At 40.8% G+C, this 19,157-nt stretch overlaps 2 pseudogenes; one reads left to right on the forward strand and one right to left on the reverse strand.

Annotated features, from left to right (window-relative positions):
• Positions 1-4,081: 4,081 nt before the first annotated feature.
• LOC125152558 (histo-blood group ABO system transferase-like) lies at positions 4,082-14,575 on the forward strand (annotated as a pseudogene).
• Positions 4,530-4,662, reverse strand: LOC125153841 (uncharacterized; annotated as a pseudogene).
• Positions 14,576-19,157: the final 4,582 nt, after the last annotated feature.

Below are 19,157 nucleotides of genomic sequence, written 5' to 3' on the forward strand. Positions count from 1 at the left end.
TGTTACTGTGCAAACATTCAGGTATGGGAGACACTTGAGGCTTCAGGCATCGTTTTATTCATTGTAGTAAAATATTCAGAACACAAAGTTTGCACTCTATTTTTAAGAGACAATTCCTTGACATTAAGTATATTAACATAAGTGTAACCATCACCACCATCCATCTCCGGAACTGTTTTCATCTTCCCAAACTGAAACTCTACCCATTAAACAATAACTCCCCATCCCCTTTATCCCCTGCCCCTGACAAGCACCATTCCACTTTCCGTCTCTATGAATTTAACTGCTCTAGTTACCTCATATAAGTGGAATCATACAGTATTCGTCCTTTTATCACTGGCATTTCACTTAGCATAATGTCTTCAACTTTTATCCATGTCGAAACGTGGCAGCATTTCCTTGCATTTTAAGGCTGAATATATATGCCACATTTTGCTAATCCTGTCATCCTTCAGCGGGCACTTGCACCTTTTGGCTATTGCGAACAATGCTGCTATGAACATGGGTGTACAAATAACTTCCAAGTCCCTACTTCTTTGGGTTAGTACCCGGAAGTGGAATTTCTGGATCATAATGGTAATTATATTTTCAATTTTGGGGGAGGGGGAGGTACCACACTACTTTTCATAGTTCTGCCCCGTTTTACATTCCCGCCAGCATTATACAAGGGTTGCAGTTCCTCCATGTCCTCACCAAAAATTTTTTAAAGTTTTTATTTAAATTCCAGTTAGTGGGGGCACCCGGGGGGCTCGGTCGGTTAAGGGTCTGACTCTTGATGACGGCTTGGGTTATGATCTCACGGTTCACAAGTTTGAGTCCCGCATCAGGCTCTGTGCTGACAGTGCGGAGTCTGCTTGGGATTCTCTCCTTCTCCCTCTCTTTCTCTGCCCCTCCCCTGCTCATGCTGTCTCTCTCTCTCTCTCAAAAATAAATAAATAGCCTTAGAAAAATAAATTCCTGGTAGTTAACACGCAGTGTAATAGTAGTTTCAGGTTTAGAATTCAGTGATTCAGCTCTTCCATACAACCCTTGGTGCTCGTCACAACATGTGCCCCCTTAATCCCCGCAACCTATTTATCTGTCTCCACCCATGTCCTTCCTTATAACCATCAGTTTGTTCTCTGTAGTTAAGAGTCTGTTTCTTGGTTTGCTTCTCCCTTTTTTCCCCCTTTCTCATTTGATTTGCTTCTTAAGTCCCACCTGTGAGTAAAATCACATGGTATTTGTCCTTCTCTAACTGACTAATTTCACTTAGCATAATACTCTCTAGCTCCACCCACATCATTGCAGATGGCAACATTTCATTCTTTTTTATGGCTGAATAATATTCCATTACATATATAATATATTATATATACAATATTCCTATATATATATATATGTGTGTGTGTGTGTGTGTGTCTGTGTGTGTGTGTGTATAGATAGATAGATAGATAGATAGATACATGTTCTTTATCCAAAATTTTTATTTTCTGTTTTTGGTAGTAGCTGTCCTAAGGGTAGTGAAGTGGTATTTCACTGTGTTTTTGATCTGCAATTCCCTAATGTTGAACATCTTTTCATGTGCTTACTGGCCATTTGTATATCTTCTTGGAGAAGTGTTTATTCAAGCCTTTTGCCCATTTTTTAGTTGCCTTGTTTTGTTGTTGTTGTTGGGTTATAATTCTTTATAAGCCCTGGATGTGAACCCCCCTTTTTAATGTTTGTTTGTTTGTTTATTCATTTATTTATTTATTTTTGAGAGAGAGAAAGAGGGAGAGAGAAATCCCAAATAGGTTCCACGCTGTAAGCACAGAGCCCAACTGCATTGTATTATATTATTATACAGAATATTTAACTGTTCTCAAAATCTGTGCTTTGCTAATTTATTCCTCCTCCAAACCCTGGAAACCACTTTTTTTTTAAAACTATCTCCACAATTTTGCCTTTTCCTGAATGTTAGACCATTGGAACCATACAAGATGCAGCCTTTTTTACTATGAAAACTAATTGAATTTTATCTTCTTTTCAACTTGATTGAGATATCATTGACGTATACTATTTTGTCAGCTTAAAGTGTGCGACCTGTTGAATTGGTACTTATATATTGCAACATGATTGCCAACACAGCATGAGCCAAAACCTCCAACTCATCACATAAGTTACCATTTCTTTTTTTGAGGTGAGAACATTTAAGATCTGTCTTAGTAACTGCCAAGTATATAATATAGTATTATTAACTATAACATCATGCTGTACATTAGATTGCCAGAACTAATTCATCTTCTAATGGAAAGTTTTTACTTTTTGACCAACATCTCTTCATCTCCATTTCTCCCACCCCCAAGCCCCGGGAAAGCCACCATTCTTTTCTCTGTTTCCACGAGTTTGACTTTTTTAGATTCTACATATAAGTGATATCATACAGTATTTATCTTTCTTGGCCTGACATGTTTCATTTAGCACAATGCCCTCAAGGTGAAATCCACATTGTGGCAAATGGCAAGATTTTCTTCTTACTTACGGCTGAATTAAATATATTGAATTAAATACATATTTAGAATTCCTATATATATATATATATATATATATATATATATATATATATTCACATCTTCATCTCTTCATCCATTGCTGGACACTTAGGTTGTTTCTATATTGTGGCAATTGTGAATAATGCTGCAGTGAACATGAGAGTAGAAATGGCTCTTCAAGATCCTATTTGTATTTTCTTTAGATATATACCCAGAAATGGTAGTTCTGTTTATAATTTTTGAGGAATCTCTATAATGTTCTGCATAGTGGCTACACCAATTTAAACACCCACCAGCACTGCACAAAGATTCCCTTTTCTCCACATTCTCACCAATACTTGTTAATCTCTTATCTTTTTGATGACAGTCATTCTGACAGGTGTGAAGTGATATCTCATTGTGATTTTGATTTGCATTCTCCTGATGATTACTGACTTTGTACCTTTTGTGTACCTTTTGGCCATCTATACATCATCCTTTGAAAAATATCTATTCAGACCTTCTGCCCATTTTTTAATTGAATTGTTTGGTTTTTTGTACTATTGAGTTGTGTATATAGTTATATATTCTTTATATTTTGGGCTCTTTATATATTTTGGATATTAACCTCTTACCTGTTACAAGTTTGCAAATATTTTCTCCCATTTGGCCTTTTCATTTTATTGACGATTTCCTTTGCTGTACAGAGTGTTTGTTTGTTTGATGTAGTTCCACTCTTTTATTTTAGTTTTTGCTGCCTTTGATTTTTTATTTTTTTAAGTTTTTTTTTTTTTTTTTTTGAGAGGAGAGAGAGAGGGAAAAAAACACAAGTGGGGGACGGGCAGAGAGAAGAAGAGACAGAATCCCAAGCTAGGTGCTGTACTGTCAGCACAGAGCCTGATGTGGGACTTGAACTCACCAACTGTGAGATCATGACCTGAGCCAAGATCAAGAGTCAGGGGCTTAATCGACTGCGTCACCCAGGTGCCCCTGCTGCTTTTGCTTTTGATGTCAAATACAAAAATTATTGCCTAGACTGATGTCAAGGAGCTTACCCCCTATGTTTTCTAGGAGTTTTATGTTTTCAAGTCTTATAGTCAAATCTTTAATGCATTTTGAATTGATTTTTGTGCATGGTGTAATAGAGGGGTCTAGTTTCATTCTTTTGCATGTAGTTTTCTGCTTATCCTAGAACCATTTATTGAAGAGAATATCCTTTCTCCATTGTATATTCTTGGCCCCTTTGTTGTAAATTAATTGACCATGTATGAATGGGTTTATTTCTGGGCTCTTTATTCTATTACATTGGTCTCTGTGTCTTCTTTTATGCCAATACCATACTGTTTTGATTACCATAGCTTCACAATATAGTTTGAAATTAGGAAGTGTTCATTGCTTTTTTTTCCAAGTTTTTATTTTATTAAAAAATTTTTTAATGTTTATTTTTATTTTTGAGACAGAGACAGTGTGAGCAGGGGAGATGCAGAAAAAGAGGGAGACACAGAATCTGAAGCAGACTTCAGGCTCTGAGCTGTCAGCACAGAGCCTGATGCAGGGCTCAAACTCACGAACCATGAAATCATGACCTGAGCCGAAGTTGGAGGCTTAACCAACTGAGCCACCCAGGTGCCTTTTAATGTTTATTTATTTTTGAGAGAGAGAGAGTGAGAGAGAGAGAGAGAGAGAGAGCAGGGGAGGGGTGAAGAGAGAGGGAGACACAGAACTCAAAGTAGGCTCCAGGCCCTGAGCTGTCAGTACACAGCCCGATGTGGGCTCGAACTCACGGACTGTGAGATAGTGACCTGAGCTGAAGCCAGAAGCTTAACTGACTGAGCCACCCAGGTGCCCCTCCAAGTTTTTATTTGAATTCCAGTTAGTTAAAATACAGTGTGATATTCGTTTCAGGTGTAGAATTTAGTGATTCATCACTTACATACAACACCCAGTGTTCATTACAAGTGCCCTCCTTAATACCCATCACCTATTTAACCCATACCCCTGCCCACCTCCCCTCTAGTAACCATCAGTTTGTTTTCTATAGTTAAGAGTCTGTTTCACTTCCCACATTTGGGAAAATCACAGAGATCAGTACATTCAGAGTGCGATGGATAAGCCTTGCTCCAGGAAAACCACCTTCATGATCATGGTATCTCTCCTGCCAGGTAAGTACAGCTTTGTTATTCCTCAAGATTGCCTTGACTATTTGGGGTCTTTTGTGATTCTGTACAAATTTTAGGATTTTTTTTTTCTGTGAAAAATGCCATTGGAATTTTGATAGGAATTGCGCTGAATTTGTAAATCACATTGGGTAATACAGACATTTTCATGACATTAATTATTCCACTCTATAAGCACATAATATCTTATTAAGCACATAAGCACATAATATCACTTATTTGTGACTTCTTCAGTTTTGTTCATCAATTTTGTGTAGTTTTCAGCATATAGATCTTTTACCTTCTTGGTTAAATTTATTCCTAAATATTTTAGTCTTTGTGATGCTTTTGTGAATGGGATTTTTCATAATTACTCTTTTTGTTAGTCTATAAAAATGCAGCCAATTTTTATATATTGATTTTATATTCTGCAACATTACTGAATTAATTTATTTTAATGGTTTTTTGATGGACTCTTTTCTGTATTTAACATGTCATCTGTAAATAGGGAAAATTTTATTCCTTCCTTTCTTATTTAGGTGTCTTTCATTTCTATTTTTTATCTAATGGTTGAGCTAGGACCTTCTACTATGTTGAATAAAGTGGAGACAATCGGCATCCTTGACTTGTTTCTGATCTTACAGGAAAAGCTTTTAGCTTTTCACCATGCAGTGTAATGTTACTTGTGGTCTTATCATATGTGGCCTTTATAATGTTGAGGTACATTCCTCTGTACCCAGTTGGTTGAGAATTTTGTCACAAAAGGATGTTAAATATTTTCAAATGTTTTTTCTACATCTATTGAGATGATTTATGATTTTTATCCTTAATTTTGTTAATATGGTGTATCACATTGATTAATTGTGGATGTTGAATCGTTCTTTTTTTTTTTTTAAGTATTTTGAAAGCGAGAGAGCATGCAAACAAGTGGGGGAGGGGCAGGGAAAGAAGGAGAGAGAGAATCCCAAGGAGGTTCCACACTGATCGTGCCAAGCCAGATGTGGGGCTTAAACTCACAAACCATGAGATCATGACCTGAGCAGAAACCAAAAGTTGGATGCTTAACCAGTTGACCCATCCAGGCACCCCACGTTGAATCATTGTTTTTTTAAAAAAGATTTTTTTTTTAACGTTTATCTAATTTTTGAGACAGAGAGAGACAGAGCATGAACGGGGGAGGGTCAGAGAGAGAGGGAGACACGGAATCCGAAACAGGCTCCAGGCTCCAAGCTGTCAGCACAGGGCCCGACACGGGGCTTGAACTCATGGACCACGAGTCCGTGACCATGACCTGAGCCGAAGTCGGATGCTCAACTGACTGAGCCACCCAGGCGCCCCAAATCATTCTTGAATCCATGGAATAAATCTCACTTGATCATGGTATATAATCCTTATGATGTACTGTTGAATTTGTTGTCCTAATATTTTGATGAGAGTTTTTGAATCCATGTTCATCAGGGTTTTGGCCTGTTTTTCTTTTCTTGTAGTGTCCTTGTCTGGTTTTATTATCAGGGTAATGCTGGCCTTGTAAAATGAATGTGGAGGTGTTTCTTCCTCTCCTGTTTTTTGGGAAGTTTGAGAAGGATTCGTATTATGTCTGATCCTTGAACAATGTGGGGGATGGGGCACTGACACACCGTGGGGGGTGGGGCTATGCATAAAACTGGGGGAGGAAAGAAGTGGGGATCCAATGAGATTGGCTCTCCAGGAATAGCATTTCTAGGACTTCCGAAATGAATTACTGCATGTCCTCTTTGCTCTGTGATGTAAGCTTTGGAAGGAACCTAACCTAACCTAGAAGATTAGGGAATGAACTTTCCTCCTTTCATTTCAGAAGGATCACTAATCTCATGATGCTTATTTTTCAGATCCCTCATTACTGAGGAGTGGCCCTTTTTAAATGTAGGGAAACCCTGGGGGATCCTGAGATCTTTTCTCTGTAAGACCCAGCTGCAAAATAACGTATCTTTTGACTCATCTACTGTTGACTGGAAGCCTTACTGATAATGCAAACAGTTGATTAACATGTATTTTGTAATATGTGTTATGTACTGTATTCCTACAGTAAAGTAGCTAGAGAAAAGAAAATGGTATTAAGAAAGCAATAAGGAAAAGTGGCTGCACCAGTTTGCATTCCCACCAACAGTGCATGAGGGTTCCCCTTTCTCCACATCCTCACCAACACCTGTTGTTTTAGCCATTCTGACTGGTGTGAGGTGATATTTCAGTGTGGTTTTATTTCTGTTTCCTTGGATGATGGGTGGTGTTGAGCCTCTCTTCATGTGTCTGTTGGCCTCATGTGTCATTAGGTCTTCTTTGGAAAAATGTCTATTCATGTCTTCAGCCCATTTTTTAATTGGATTATTCATTTTTTTGAGTGTTGAGTTTTATAAGACCTTTATATATTTTGTGTGGATACGAGCCCTTTATCAGATTTGTTATTTGCAAATATCTTCTCCCATTCTGTAGGTTACTTTTTAGTTTTGTTGATTGTTGCCTTTGCTGTGCAGAAACTTTTTATTTTGATTAAGTCCCAATAGTTTGTTTTTGCTTTTGTTTCCCTTGCCTCAGGAAATATATCTAGCAAGAAGTTGTTATGGCCGATGTCAAAGAGGTGTTCTTCTCTAGGATTTTGATGGTTTCCTGTCTCCCATTTAGGTCTTTAATCCATTTCAAATTTATTTTTGTGTATGATGTAAGAAAGTGGTCCAGTTTGATTCTTTTGCATGTTGCTGTTCTGTTTTCCCAGCACCGTTTGTTGAGGAGACTGTCTTTTTTCATTTGGATATTCTTTCCTGCCTTGTCCAAGATTAATGGACCATATAGTTGTGGGTTCATTTCTGGGTTTTCTATTCTGTTCCATTGATCTATGTATCTGTTTTTGTGCCAGTACCATACTGTCATGATCACTACAGCTTTGTAATATAACTTGAACTTCAGAATAATGATGCCTCTGGTTTTGCATTTCTTTTTCAAGGTTGCTTTAGCTACTTTAGGGTCTTTTGTGGTTCCAAACAAATTTTAGAATTGATGGGAAAAAAAGAATTGTTTATTCTAGCTCTGTGAAAAATGCTGTTCGTATTTTTGGTAAGGGATTACATTAAATGTATAAATTGCTTTGGGTAATATAGACATTTTAACAATATTTGTTCTCCCAATCCATGAACATGGACTGTTTTTCTATTTCTTTGTGTTATCTTCAATTTTTTTCATCAATAGATTTCTATACGTTGATTTTGTATCCTGCAACATTACTGAAACTGTAGCAGTTTTTTGGTGGAGTCTTTCAGGTTTTCTATATAGGTTATCATATCATCTTGAAATAGTGAAAATTTGACTTCTTCCTTACCAATTTGGATGCCTTTTATTGTTTTTTTTTTTTTTTTGTCTAATTGCTGTGGCTAGGACTTCCCATAAACTGTTAAATAACAGTGGTGAGGGTGAATGTCCCTGTCTTGTTCCTGACTGTAGAGGAAAATATCTCAGTTTTTCCCCATTGAGGATGATATTAACTGTGGGTTTTTCATATATGGCCTTTATCATGTTGAGGTATGTTCCCTCTAACCCTACTTTGTTGAGGGTTTTTTATCATGAATGGATGTTGTATTTTGTCAAATGCTTTTTTGTGCATCCATTGAAAGGATCATATGGTTCTTTTCTTTTTTTTAATGTCGTGTAGCACATTGATTGATTTGTGAATACTAAACCACCCTTGCAGCCCAGGAATAAATCCCTTGAAGGTGGCGAATGATTCTTTTAATGTATTGTTGGATTGAGTTTCCTAGTGTTTGAATTGAGAATTTTTGCATCCATGTTCAGCAGGAATATTGGCCTGCAGTTCTCTTTTACAAGTGGAGTCCGTATCTGTCTGGTCTTGGAATCAGGGTAATGCTGGCATCATAGAATGAATTTGGAAGTTCTCCTTCCTCTTCTATTTTTTGGAATGGTTTGAGAAGAACAGGTATTAACTCTTCTTCAAATGTTTGATAAAATACACCTGTGAAGCCATCTGGTCCTGGACTTTTGTTTGCTGGGAGGTTTTTGATTGCTGCTTCAGTTTCTTTCCTGGTTATTGGTCTGTTCAGGTTTTCTTCCTGTTTCAGTTTTGGTTGTTTATATGTTTCTAGGAATTTATCCATTTCTTCCAGGTTGTCCAATTTGTTGGCATATAGTTTTGTATAATATTCTCTTATAATTGTATTTCTGTGGTGTTGGTTGTTATTTCTCCTCTCTCATTTGTGATTTTATTTATCTGGGTTCTTTCTCTTTTCTTTTTAATAAATCTAGGAAGGGGGTTATCATTTTCATTCATTTTTTTAAATAACCAAATCAGCTTCTGGTTTCACTGATCTGGTTTTTTTTTTAATTAAAAAAATTTTTTTTAACGTTTATTTATTTTTGACAGAGAGAGAGAAAGAGAGAGAGAGAGAGAGACAGAGCATGAGCGGGGAGGGGCAGAGAGGGAGACACAGAATCCGAAGCAGGCTCCAGGCTCTGAGTTGTCAGCACAGAGCCCAAAGCGGGGCTCGAACTCACAAACCGCGAGATCATGACCTGAGCCGCAGTCGGATGTTCAACTGACTGAGCCACCCAGGCGCCCCTCATCGATCTGTTCTATTGTTATTTTCATTTCTATATAATTTATTTCTGCTCTGATCTTTATTATTTCCTTCCTTCTGCTGACTTCAGGTTTTGTTTGTTGTTCTTTTTCTAGCTCCTTTTGGTGCAACGTTAGGTTGTTTATTTTGAGATTTTTCTTGCTTCTTGCTTAAGGTAGGCCGGTATTGCTACATACTGCCCTCTTAGAACCACTTTTTCTGCATCCTAAAGATTTTGGACCATTGTGTTTTCATTTCTTTTGTTTCCATGTACTTTTTTTTTTTTAACTTTTTTTTTAATGTTTATTTATTTTTGAGAGAGAGACAGAGAGAGAGACAGAGTGTGAGCAGGGGAAGGGCAGAGAGAGAGGGAGGCACAGAATCCGAAGCACGCTCCAGGCTCTGAGCTGTCTGCACAGAGCCTGACACGGGGCTCGAACTCACGGACTGTGAGATCATGACCTGAGCTGAAGTCAGACGCTTAACTGGCTGAGCCACCCAGGTGCCTCTGTTTACATGTACTTTTTAATTTCCTCTTTGATTTCCTGGTTGACCCATTCATTTTTTAGTAACAAGTTATTTAACCTGCATGTATTTGTGGCCTTTCCAGATTTTTTTTTCTTGTGGTTAACTTCATAGCATTGTGGTCAGGAAAGATGCATAGTATGAATTGTATCTTGAATTTGCTGAGGTTTGTTTTGTGGTCTAATATATGATCTATTCTAGAGAATGTTCCACTTGCACTTGAAAAGAATGTGTATTCTGCTGTTTTAGGGTGGAATGCTCTGAATATATCTGTTAAATCGATCTGGTCCAGTGGGTCATTCAGTGCCATTGTTTCCTTGTTGATTTTTGTTTAGATGATCTGTCCATTGATGTAAGTAGGGTGTTAACGTCCCCTACCATTCTTATACTGTTATTGATTAGTTCCTTTATGTTTGTTATTAACTGCTTGATGCCCCTATGTTGGGATGCCCCTATGTTGGTCTAAGATGGGTCTCTTGTGGGCAGAATATAGATAGGTCTTGTTTTTTTAATCCATTTTTTCACCCTTCTTTTGATTGGAATTTTTAGTCCAATTATATTCAAAGTAATTATTGATAGTATATGTATTTATTTCCATTTTATTACACATTTTGTGGTTGTTTCTGAAGATTTTGTCTGATCCTTTCTTGTCTCTCTTTCATGTTTTGCTGATTTTCTTTAGTCATATATTTGGATTTCTTTCTCTTTATTCTTTGCATATTTATTAGTGGTTTTTGATATATGATTACCATTAAATTTGTATATAATCTCTTCTGCATATGGCAGTCTCTATCAAGTTGATGGTCATTTAAGTTTGAACCCATTCTTTTCTCCTCTCCTCCCCATGTTTTAGATATATGTTATTATACTCTATGTTCTTTTTTTGGTGAGTTCCTTTACTGATTTTTTACAGAAATATTCATTTATACTGCTTTTGTGTTTCCTACCTTCATACTGTCACTTTTGGTCTCTCCTTTCCCCTCAAAGTGTCCCTTATAATATTTCTTGAAGAGCTGGTTTAGTGGTTATGACTCCTTTAGTTGTTGTTTGCCTGGGAAAATCTTAATCTCTCTTTATATTCTGAATGATAGTCTTGCTGGATAAAGTATTCTTGGCTACAGATTTTTCCCATTCAGCACTTTGAATATATCATGCCATTCCCTTCTGGCTTACCAAATTTCTGCTGAAAAACCTTCTGCTAGCCTTATTGGTTTTCCCTTGTAGGTTAATGACTTCTTTTGTCTTGCTCCTCTAAAAATGTTTTCTTCATCACTGTATTTTGTAAGTTTAACTGCAATATGTCTTGGTGTGTGTTTGTTCTTGTCAATTTTATTGGGGGTTCTCTGTGCCTCCTGGATCTGGTGTACTGTTTCCTTAACCAGATTAAAAGTTTGCCGCTATTATTTCTTCAAATAAAATTTCTGCCCCTTTTCTCTCTCTTTCTCTGGGATTCCTACAACATGAATGTTATTGTGTAATGGAGTTACTGAGTTCCCTAAGTCTATTCTCATTCTACATAAGCCTTTTCTCTTTTTTGTTCAGCTTCATTCCATTCCATTACTCTATCTCCAGGTCACTAATTCATTCCTCCACTTCTTCCATCCAGCTGTTCATTCCACCAACTATGGTTGTTTAATTGTGCCCTTTATCTCTTCTGTGTTATTCCTTCTCTGTGTTAAGGATCTCACTCATGCCTTCCATTCTTTTCTCAAGTCCGTGAGTATCCTATGATCATTGCTTTAAATTCTCTATCAGGTATGTTACATATATCTGTTTCACTTAGATCTCTGGCTGTGGCCTTGTCCTGTTATTACATTTGGGGTAAATTTCTCTCTCTCCTTATTTTGTCTGCCTCTGTGTGTCTCTTTCTCTGTGTTAAGAAAGTTAGCGGTGTCTTTTGCTATCGAAGGTTGTGATTTTATGAAGAAGAGGTCCTAGAGCACCTTGCAGTGCAGTATCCCTTGTCCACCCAGACCTGGCACATCAGGAGAGTATCCTTTGGGTGTTTGTTATGCCCTGCTGTTGTGTCTGAGTCACTTTTCCTTTCACTGCAGTCATCTGCATGGACTCTCTGCCTGTTATGGGCTATGCTTGTTCTTTGTGGTGTTAGTGGGACCCAGGCAGGTTATCTCTGAGGAGGCAGGCCTGCTGGGGAACTGTGAGCAGGTCAGAGATGTTGGAAAAAATTACGCTGGGCCACTAATGCTATGCTGGACCCCCTGAAGTGCTGTGGCGGAAGGGTCGTGAGGCTGGCGGTACACTGTCATTCTTATGCACAGCCAGGCAAATGTCATGATCCACACCACAAAGAGAAGATGACTGCAGTAAAAGACACTCAGAACACTCTTCCCTCCCTCTTCCAACACAATAAGAACTGTTCTAAGAAGACTTTTTAACCCCTGAAGACCCACATCTCCAGCCAGCACTTCTGCATGAAAGCAGGAGCAAGGTGTCACAGAGAGAGCAAGGTGTCGTGAGAGCACCAGCCCACTTCGTGGTGCAGGTGGCAGGTGCTCCTTCTCCACCAAGGGGCCCTTTTTCACCTGCTGTTGGTTCCCCAGTGTGGCATCAGAAGTCTGTGTCTGAGGCTTCATTTTCTAGGAGGCATATGTTTGGAGTTTCCCAGGACATCAGCGGGAGGAGGTGTATGAAGTGGCAATAGGATAAGCCCTGCGTCAACAAAAGGCCGTGTCTTGAGGCGTCTGTCTGAGGAACAGCTGACATGTGAAGGCTCAGCGAGAAAACCAAAGAACCTGACTTTAGAAAGAACCCAATAAGGGAAACCTTGAAGACACAAGTGAGACGAAGGGACAGAACACAGAATATTCTCAAATCGGGCTGCTAAGGCAGCTTCAGCACTTACCCGCCAGCCATGTACTTGTGGGCCAGTCACCCACCTGTACAACGTGGGTAACATAGCACCCATCCCCCAAGCTTATTGTAAGGATTGAACAAGATAATGCACATTAAGCTCAGCAGCCTAATCCTAACAACGGCGTGAGGCCTGTAGCATAAAAAGCAAATGCTAGTGGAGTTTAAGTAATTATTAAGAGAATGAAGGAAAGCATTTCTAATCTGTAGGTTTTCTGTTCCCTCCACCATGGCTTCCAAATCAGGCCTCCGAGCAATTGCCCATGTTAGCTGTATGGATATGATCTTGAAAACAGTCTGATCTTGACCTTGAGGATTTTTTCAGGAAACTCGGTGCTTAGCTCTCAGCTGTTAACAAGGGAGGGCCACACCATAAGTCCTGACCAGGGCATCACTGGTGACTACTGCCCTGCCTTGCTTTCGTCACAGTCTCTGGCCTTTACCTGCTCAGTGGTCTACCTTGAGCCAGTCCCCTGAATCTGTTTCGGGGGCCCTGACTTGCCTTCTTCCTGCTCGTCCTTAAGTTCTAGCTGTCTGTTGGCTAAGTCCTGACACCTGGTTTCTTTGACAGCACTTCAGAAGGAACCTAAATTTATTAGGGTCTCCTCGGATCCTTCCTTTCTCCAAGGGCATCCAGGACATCCCTGTGCTCAGGTACTCACTTGCACCGGTTCAGGCCCCAGGGGAACCTGGGTTGCTGGAGTAGGGAGCAGGAAGTGGGAGTGTGGGTGCTTTAGGGTCGGGCGATCAGCTCCAACTTGCCTCAGCCACCGAGAGGGGAAAGTTAGGAGACACAAGTACCCTTGTATCTTGGAGGAGACAAGAGGTGCATCCTTGGGTCATGCAGACATGGCCCAGCTAATGCACATACTGGCTGCAACACAGAAATGCCGTTCACTTCATCGAGTGACCTTTCTTCTTCTCATAGTTCTTATCATCATTATCTTCAGGTCTAAGGGTTACCTGAACCCAAGAAGCCAGAAGCTGGAAAGCGTCCAGGTTGATGCAAGCATGGCTGTTAGAGACCACAATGGTCTGAAAAGTGTAAAATTACCAAGGATGGTGTATCAACAGCCACAGGTGCTAACACCCTCTAGGAAGGACGTCCTTGTCATGACCCCTCGGCTGGCTCCCATCCTCTGGGAGGGGACTTTCAAAACTGACATCCTGAATGAGCAGTGCCGGCTCCAGAATGCCACCATTGGATTCATCACGTTTCCTGCTAAAAAACCCAAAACCCACCTGAAGATATTGCTGGAACTGCAGAGATGTACTTCATGGCGGGACACGGGGTGAACGACTACATCTTCACTGACCGGCCAGACCACGTTCCTCATATTAACATCCAAAAAGGAAGGCAGACAATCATCCTCGAGGTCCAGAGCCATGCCCACTGGGAGGACATCTCCACGCACCACACGGAGATAATCAATTTTCCCCAGCAACGCTTCCACCGGGAAGCGGGTTACCTTGTGTGTGTGGATGCGGACATGAAGTTCAGCGACCACACGGGCGTGGAGATCCTCTCCTCCCTGTTCCGCACCCTGCCTCCTGGCTACCGTGGGCTCAGTCGGACCCACTTCCCCTATGAACGTTGGCCTCAGTCACAAGCCCATGTTCCTGAAGATGAGGGGGACTTTCATTACACAGGGGCCTTTTTGGGGGGCCAGTGCCAGAGGTTTACAGGCTCGGCAAGGCCCGCCACGAGGCACAAATGGCCGACCGAGCCAACCACATCAAAGCTGCGAGGCATGGTGAGAGCCACCGGAACGAGTATCTGCTTTACCACAAACCCTCCAAGGTCCTCTCCCCCGACTACCTGTGGAATCAGCAGCTAACGTATTATTTTAAACCCCAAAAACTTAACTTGTCCAAAATCATAAAGTGGAGAAGATTTAAGGTCTTAGAGATGAATTACCAACTGAAAGACTGATGAGCAGAACTTCTAGGAAGGGCTCGGAGAGAGGTAATGCTCAGCTAGCCTGAGTCTGCCTTCCTTCTGGCATGGTATTCTTCATTAAACCAGTTGTAGCACAAAGGGTATGACTCTGCTTTTCCTACCTGATGGAGGCCTAGAACCACCTCTCCTAACGTAGGCCTAATACCATCCCCTCCCCACCCCTCCTGCAACCACCGAATGCACACACGTTTAGGCTGGCCTGATTCTTGGATTCAGGCACAAATTCCCAGGGTTTCCACCACCTCTAGCTTCTCACGGTGTGATACCACCACCCCTCAGGATGGAGGAGGTGGGTGGTCTGAGTCTGTCCTGACAAAGGATCAGAGACGAGATCTTTTCCAGAACAAGGTAGGAAGCCTTCAGACACACAGATCACCACAATAAGGTTGGTCAACATCATCCCTCACCACGCATAGTTACAAAATTTTTTTTTCATTTTTTTCTTGGGGTGAAGATTTTTAAGATCTACTCTTTTAGCAACTTTCAAATATGCAATACAATACAAATTATAGGCATATGCTGTACATTATATCCCCATGAATAATTTCTAACTGGATGTTTATAGTTTTTGACCCCTTTAACCGGTTTTGCACACCCTCCAATTCCCGCTATGGCAATCACCAATGTGTTCTCGGTCTCTGAGTTTGATTTGTTGTTGGTGTTTGTTTTGTTTTTTAGATTCCTGATGTACGTGATATCATACAGTATTTACCTTTCTGACTTAATTTAATTTAGCATCATGCCCTCAAGGTCCCTCCATGTTGTTGCAAATGGCAAGATTTCATTCCTTTTAATGGCTGAGGAATAGTCGTGTGTGTGTGTGTGTGTGTGTGTGTGTGTGTGTGTGTATGTGTGTGTGTATAGATATACCAAATCTTTATCCATTCATCTATGGATGGACACTTAAGTTGTTTCCAAATCTTGGCTATTGTAAATGATACTGCAGTGAAGCAGGGTAGAACTGTCTTTTGGAGTTAGTATTTTCATTTTCTTCAGTAGATACCTAGAAGTGGAATTGCCAAATCATATGATAGTTCTGTTTTCAATATTTTGAGAAATCTCCATATGGTTTTCCTTATTGGCTGTACCTGATGGAGGTAAATACCCACCAACAATGCCCAAGCGTTCCCTTTTCTGCAGGGCCTGGTCAACATTTGTTATTTCTTGTCCTTTTCATAACAGCCATTCTGACAGATGTGAGGTGATATCTCATTGTGTTTTGATTTGCATTTCCCTGATACTGAGTAATGTTGAGCAGCTTTTCATGTGTCTGTTGGCCATCTGTATGTCTTCTTTGGAAAAATGTCTATTCAGATCCTCTGCCTATTTTTTATTCGGATTGTTTGTTTGTTTGTTTTGCTATTGGGTTGTAAGAGTTCCTTATATATTTTGGATATTAACCCTTTTCAAATATATGATGCGTGAATGTTTTCTCTGAGCAGTAGGTAAAAGTCTTCGGCTTTAAGCCAAATTATCACCTCATTTCAGAAGCTGAAAACAACCTGTGAAGTTGAAGAGTCCCTTTAGGGTACAGATGGGAGGGCACCACGAAGCCACACCAAGGTCCCCTTTCCTCACGTTTGGTTTCTTCATCCCACAGCGCTGCTGTCTGTCCAGTGGAGCAAAGCAGGTCTCTCCTGGCTTCCCCCATGCCCTCCCTGCTTGCCTTGCCCCACACTCAAGGTAGCAATTTAGTAACTTTGGGGACTTGCTAGTTCCCTATTTTCTGAAAACATATGTACTTTTAGATGATAATTATCACGGAAACCTCTCTTATTTAGAAGGGATTTCACTGTCCTTCATCCAGAGCCTGGAATCCTGCATTTCCCTGACCTGCTTTTTCCTTTTCACACGCAAAACACAGAGGGAAGTCACCACTAGCAATCTTTATTTCTCTTCTGTGGTTGTTCAGTTTTCCTGATGTTAGTGGCTCTTTCTTGCTTTTATTTTTTTAATATTATTATTATTATTTTTATTTTTTATCTTTATCTTTCTTGCTTTTAAACTCTAATTCTAAATTGTATGTTTTTTCTGTGCCACTGCTGAGTAACCAATTTTCCATAAGAACATTCGGGAACGTATTTTGTCCCTGTTGTAGGTCACGATCACTTATGAACTCCGGACAGCAAAAACAGGATCAGAACAAGTTTATTATGGCCAGGCCAGACAGGGAAATACAACAGGTCCTGAAAATCTGGCCTCGAACAAGCTTTGGGAATGTCTTATAAAGCCTGTATCGACCAATCGGGTTGCGAAGGGTGGCAGTTTGAAAGGGCGGGCACCAATCACACAATGTTGTAGGTTTTTAAAATATAAGGCGGGCACCAATCACACAGTCCTGAAGAATTTTAAAATATAACTTGATGACTCTAGCTAGTTGAATGCTGAATCATGTGGTTTACAATATTAGTCTTCTATCTAGTTCGAACAGGATGCCGTGCCTGAAAATGGGGAAGGGTGATTACGCCGAGCAGGTTTCCAGAAGCTCAAACAAGCAGTTAAGAGGAAGTTTTATTTCTCAGTAACTCAGCAAATGTGGTTTTAAGCAGAACTAATATTTAGGGAACAGGAACAGCACTTCTGTGAAAGCCCAAAACAAACACTGGTTCAGGATCTCATACTCGGGGGTCCTTCTAAACTTACAGAGGCCATAGTTAGACACCTAAGATACGGTGGGGCAGTGAGTTCGTGACTTTTTGCATGTTGGTCGTGCCTAGGCCAGATCTTGGTAGAAGGGGTGGGGGAGCGTTTTGCAACCTAAGGTATCTATTTAGCAAGCAGGCGAAGTTACAGAAGCGAGATAGGGCGGTGAGTAATTTCCGATAACCCTAATAGGGAACCACATAAGCTTTTATCTCAATTTTTCATGAAAGGTGAGTTTAAGCCGAACTTATATACAACAAGCTTCCTGATATCTCATAAGTTGACCTATTACAGTCCCTAATGCAAACTTGCAGTGTCCCTGTGGGGCTAGTGGAGCTTCAGACCCTGTGGCAGCAGAAGGAAATCCTGCTCTCAGGCCTTCCTGTCCCCTTCCTCCCTCTGTCCTGCAGCCACATCTTCAGAGTGGAGGGGGTTCCCAGAGCTGGCCTCTCAGACCTTTCAAGCCCTGTCTACCCCCAGAGGCCTCATGCCCACCTCTGACCTCGCAACTCAGCTGCAAAGGAACAGCCAAAGGGTTGTGGCTCTATCCCTTCTCATTTCTCACGTTGGGCTTTAGCCAAAACATTGGTTGCTTTTGTAAAGTGTGACCATCTCCCGTTGAAAGCCATCTGTTGTTTACAATGTAGACTCTACCGGAGCGCCTGGGTGGCTCAGTCGATTAAGCATCTGACAGGCTCAGATCATGATCTCACGATCCGTGTGATTGAGCCCCGCGTGGGGCTCTGTGCTGACAGCTTGGAGCCTGGAGCCTGCTTCAGATTCTGTGTCTCCCTCTCTCTGACCCGCCCCCGTTCACGCTCTGTCTCTCTGTCTCAAAAACAAATAAACAAAAAAAAAATTTTTTTAATGTGGACTCTACCTGGAATGATCTGCCTTCACCGTGTTTTAAGTTTGAAGAAAGCAGGTCTAATGTTCTGTGTACCTTGGCCATTGTTCCGTTGTGCCAAAGGCAAACTAGCTCTGAGGACCAGGAGAGAAGGGGGTCTGTCAGGGGGCTGTGGTTGCTCCTCTGAGGGGATTGGGAAGCCCTGCCCAGGGCCCAGGGGACGCTCACGAAGCACCTCTTCCTCCTCCTGTTTCCAGCTTCCAGGCCACATTTACTGATGTGGAAAACAAAGGCAGAAGAAAAACAATTGAACAGCCTTACAACTTACAGCCAACTGACAAGTCCTTGAGACGACAGACAGTGACCTTCTGGGAACTCAGCTGCCTGGATGTTAGTAGTTTGCTAAGGGCAAAAAGCAATCTTAGCTTAACATTAGTCCAACCTCCTGGATCCTGTAAGTCTCCTTTAACATAATAAAAATTCCCTTGGAAACTTCCTTTATCTCTACCCACCCTCCCCCAGATGTATGTTAGCAATCGTCCTCCAAGCATATGATCCACTGACATACATCTGAAGTATCTCATGACTGAGGTGTTTCTAGAAAGTAATAAATGACCTTTTCCTAACACCAGTGGGCACCTGGAGGACCTGGAAACTTTCCTTCCAAATTCGTTACACTTCTGCTATCCCTAACCCCCTCCCGACTTGAAAGTATACAATGGGCCACTTCACACAACCCAGTGCAGCTCTTTCTGCCCAACGGTCCTGTCCCTGTGCTTTCCTAAAGCCTCCCTTTTTGCACCGAAAACCCTGCAAGAATTCTTTGTTGACCATTTGCTTTGGACCTGAACATTTCACATCATTACCACCAGCAAGGAAAGCATCTTCATGACAATGATGGCCACTTCCTAAATAAAGCCCGAGAACGTAATCTAACTCAGCAAAAAAAGAAAGCCACTTAAAAGTGAAATGAGAGTGGTGGAATATTGAAAATGTTTTTAAGAGCATTTAAAGACATTAAACAGGGGCGCCTGGGTGGCGCAGTCGGTTAAGCGTCCGGCTTCA

The sequence above is a fragment of the Prionailurus viverrinus genome, chromosome E2 (genome assembly GCF_022837055.1).
Source record: "Prionailurus viverrinus isolate Anna chromosome E2, UM_Priviv_1.0, whole genome shotgun sequence".
NCBI classification, from domain to species: Eukaryota; Metazoa; Chordata; class Mammalia; order Carnivora; family Felidae; genus Prionailurus; species Prionailurus viverrinus.